We start from the raw sequence: 4,998 nt of genomic DNA, 5'->3' as shown, positions 1-4,998 counted from the left end.
TGTACGACCGAAGCAGGAGCTTGGTTTGCATTGCCGACAGTAAGTCAGACTTGTTCCCGGTGCATGTTGGACTCCGGCAGGGCTGCCCTTTGTCGCCGGTTCTGTTCATAATTTTTATGGACAGAATTTCTAGGCGCAGCCAGGGGCCGGAGGGTGTCCGGTTTGGTGACAACACGATTTCGTCTCTGCTCTTTGCGGATGATGTTGTCGTGTTGGCCTCATCAAACCAGGACCTTCAGCATGCACTGGGACGGTTTGCAGCTGAGTGTGAAGCGGCTGGGATGAGAATCAGCACCTCCAAATCCAAGGCCATGGTCCTCAGTCGGAAAAGGTTGGCTTGCACACTTCAGGTTGGTGGAGAGTTCCTGCCTCAAGTGGAGGAGTTTAAGCATCCAAATTAAATTTAAACGCAAAAAAATTTTTTAAAAGCAATTACGCAGTATCCGTATTTTCTGTCACCAGTTGACTAGCGTTGTATGATCACGCTCAACCATTCAAGCGTGACAAAACAAGAGACCACGCTGTAAGTCCTGCCTATTACACACACACGCACAGCCTTGAACAAAACATACACACAAATTATGCCAAAATGTCAGTTTTGTCGAGTGTCCTCATAAGAGCAAATGATTTAAATAATATCATAAATGAATGTAGAGATTTGTGAGAAAATGGGACGCGTGTCAGATGGAGTGTCATTAATGTTAATCAAAGAACAAAGGTAAGAGAGTAAATTAGGCCTACTCACTCAGACCCGGCGCCAGGAGGATTAGTATACCGGTAGCCTAATATTCATGAATGCACTCTCTTGTGTGCATGAATGAATCTTTTAACACATCTCCGGCGAACGGCTTCTTCACGCAAAAGAAAAACTCTTCATAAAGCGCAGTGAAATTCATGTGGCGTTTTCTGATGGAACGAGGTTGTTCGTTAACTTCATTTTATACGTAAAATTCACACGAGCTCTAAACGAATGCGAGACTGCTGCGATTAGTCAAACTTTATTAAGGAAACAAAATCAGAGGGAATAGTTTCTTTAATGTATTATTTATTTTATTTTTTACCGGTTGGCCGGTCACGCGGCTTTCATAGTTTTCAGTTAGGCTAGTGCGGAGACCAGGGCCGGGTTTCCTGATAACGATGTATCTTAGCTCTTAAAGGACAAGTTCGGTATTTTACACATAAAGCCCTGTTTACAGATCGTTTCTGATGAAATAGAACGGTTAAGATTAAACTTTTGACAGATGCTGCTGTCGCGAGAATTTTAGGTTTATTTCGCTTCCCACCCCCCCTCAAGAATGGTAGTCTATGTGCACTGGAACAATCCTTCCTAAAACGCATTAAACTTTCATTTAAAAAGAGATGAAACTCACCGAGTGGTCAGGGGTGTTCACTGATATGCTCATACAAAAATCGCTGCAAAAGATGCTTTCCAACAGGTGTTTTACCATTCGTTGTAAAACTGTGGATCTATTTTTCCAAACGTCTCACACCCGTAGATTCTTCCGTTGAGAGCTTGAATAATAGACACTCCAGCCCAGTTGGTGGCGATAATGCACATTTGCCAATTGCAAGCAAACCACTGGCATTTCACTGAATACACAGAAGAAGCAGAAGAAGAAGCGGCGGAGTAATACCGTACCTCACACAGCACATTCAATGCAAGTCAATGGAGTTGGACAAAAACTATGATAAAACCTGTTGGAAAGCATCTTTTGCAGCGATTTTTGTATGAGCATATCAGTGAACACCCCTGACCACTCGGTGAGTTTCATCTCTTTTTAAATGAAAGTTTAATGCGTTTTAGGAAGGATTGTTCCAGTGCACATAGACTACCATTCTTGAGGGGGGAGGGGAAAGCGAAATAAACCTAAAATTCTCGCGACAGCAGCATCTGTCAAAAGTTTAATCTTAACCGTTCTATTTCATCAGAAACGATCTGTAAACAGGGCTTTATGTGTAAAATACCGAACTTGTCCTTTAAGAGCGTTCTCTATGTGCAAGGTTACGAATGCTCGCCGCAATTCCACACGCGTTTCCCAAAAATGCACTTAACATGAATGCGCGAGAACGCGTTCGTGCTACTTAAGAGTCGCTGTCCATTCGTGAAGTGCTGAAATATAATCTTATATGGAATCGTATTCTGAACGTTTAACCTAATAACTGTCATCTGTTGTGGATTAGCAGTCAAGACAAGTGACAAGCGTTTGCCATTGTACTGTTTTGTTCTGTTTTGCGTTTTTCATGAATAATAACGAACCCACCATTCAAACACTGTGGTTGAATCCGTAACCGCGCCCTATACCCTCAAATAGGGCGTTATTGTTCTCAACATGATCTCAAGCAGTGAAAAATAGAGGACACGGACAACGCGCTGAAAGACAGGACCGAGCAGGTAATATTTAATATGAAACAAAGTCTCAACTTTCAAATTTGGTCAGTCAAACAAAAATAAAATAGGCTTACCGTTTTTTGGCTCTTTAATGTGTCGTGACAGATTGCCTCAGTTAAAGCCAAGTTCAAATCCACCGAAGTTAATCAATAACTCTTCTGACTGCTTTGTCGCACAAAAATGGTGGAATTTGATTGGTCAGATCGCATGTCAATCAAACTCAATACGAATGATGAATTGACGGCATGTAAAAAAAAAATTACATCACTCTAACACCCCCCACCCCCACGATGAAACCGGTAATACCGGTGTTGTCACAAGTCGATTAACCGGTGGGAGATTATTATCACCGTCACATCTCTACTGAACACTAATATATCAGTCAGATTTACTCATTCCAGTGTCTTCTTAAATTTACAGGTTTATCTGTTTTAATGAATGTTGGAAAACACTTGATTTGGCTCAAACACAGCAAATACTACAAATACTGCAAACAACAATGAAGAAGATGATGATGATTGAAAAGTGCTGCATAAATCAGCCCTGGTTCCACATGTTCTGGATGTTCTGAGGGATTACGCTGGAAATAGATACTAATATAATCAGTGGTGAAGCCGAACATTCATCAGGCCTTGGAGAAGATGGAAAACATTAAACATCTCTCTGAGTCTGTGCAGGTCAGGTCACATTATCATTCATCATGTGGCGCTCGGGGAATATTTCTTTCCTTGCCGGCACGTTTCTGTATTTCTGTCACATCACAGAAACATCACAATTATGGCTGAATACGGGGAAAAGCTTCTGGCTGGAATGCTTGGAGAATTCCCTGAATCATCGTCCCTGACGGAGGACTCGTTCAGTCGAATCACTCATCTCATTTCTAGCCGGTTTTCTCTGGGCTCTTTCTGAAGGGATAATGAATCTCAGAAAAACACAGAGTGTGTTACGAAATACAGAACAGAAGAAAGTTGAATTCAACATCAGGATCCGGCTGACGTTTGGACGATATGAAGGGCTTTTCTGTTCTCGATAGTGACAAACAGCCTTGATTTGATGAGTTCATATGATTGAATATGATTCATGAGCTTCAGGATTCACTCCAAACTGATCCAGTTGGTGTTAATTCTCTTATAGATCTTAAACCTGTTTGTGTCTCTGCGCTTGACTGTGTTTAACACTGAATATTTAACACTGAATTATTGCATTATTGCACCAGTAGGCGGCGACAAGTGACTATCTTCATGAGTGAGTCATTGAATCAGTTAGACTCGTTCAGGGACACTGATTCATTCAGGTTCAATACAACTGACTGCACAAGTAAGCCCTTCGAATCACTAGATGTGTTCGACTTGAAGACCGATCGGTTCAAGCCAAACACAGCTTTTTACTGAACTGATTTGTTCAAAGAATCATTTAGTAACAAAATATCTGAGTGAGTCATTGAATCATTCACACAATTGATTCATTCTAATACACTCAATTGATTCATTCTAATACACTGATCCATTCAAGCAGAAATCAGTGATTTGTCTTTATGAGTGACTGAATCATTTATAATGTTAGATATATGCTGATATAACACTTCTGCTCCTGTGATATTGCTTTAATATTCAGTGAGAATAAATGTGATCTGCTCCATTAGGATTTGATTAGATGGTGAAAGTGTCACTGAATTAGAACAGGGATATAAATTAAGAGTGTTCTGTAGTTCATGTGCAGTGTTCTGTAGTTTCGTGTTTTTCTCTGGTCCTCGTATAAAACACACACTAACCCTTTCTGTGGCTTTGCTTCTGTTCCTTCAGCATCTTCAGGGATTAGGAGTGTTTTCATCTGAAGGGTTTAAGCAGACGTGTCCGACGGTCTCCAGCGAGGCGTCCGATGATCTGTTCCAGTTTCTCAGTAAACACGCTGGAGGAATATCTCCAGTTTCTCAGTAAACACGCTGAACACGCTGGAGGAATATCTCCAGTTTCTCAGTAAACACGCTGAACACGCTGGAGGAATATCTCTGTGAAACGCGCGTGATTTTCCCCGTGTGCCGCTCAGCCGACAGAACTCTGGCCAAGAGAAGAAGAACCGAGCCAAAGATTCCCTGATGAGTCTCTGACGTCTGCTCATCTCTGAGCTGCAGATCTGCATTCACTGGTGCTCAGGAGTGTCTGACCTCTGACCTCTGACCTCTGACCTCTGACCTCTGACCTCAACAGCGTTTAGAAGAGCTTGGCTCATACAGTCGGTTCTCTTCACCTCAACTTCACGTTTTTTGCAGAACACATTGTTTCAAAGCAGAAAATCAGGACGTTAATGTTTATATTATCTGGATTTCTTCATACCTTACGGCCGCTTTAGGAGATTAGCGTAACACGGTTAACATGATAATACAGTTATAAACAATCCTGCAGTTCAGATCGGCTCCATTGTGGGATTCATGAAGCCTGGAGGCGTCGCGGGGTTTAAGTCTTCATCCCCGACCGAATGCGCAGCGGCTCAGTCAGACAATAGAGCCTCATAATTACATTCAGTTCCAGCTCAGACGTGTGTGTGTGTGTGTGTGTGTGAGTGTGAGTGTGTGTGTGAGTGTGTGTGTGTGAGAGAGAGAGTGTGTGTGT

Source organism: Squalius cephalus (genome assembly GCF_949319135.1).
Source record: "Squalius cephalus genome assembly, chromosome: 25".
Lineage (NCBI taxonomy): Eukaryota > Metazoa > Chordata > Actinopteri > Cypriniformes > Leuciscidae > Squalius > Squalius cephalus.
The sequence above is the reverse complement of the archived record's forward strand: the minus strand, read 5'-3'. Positions refer to the sequence as shown.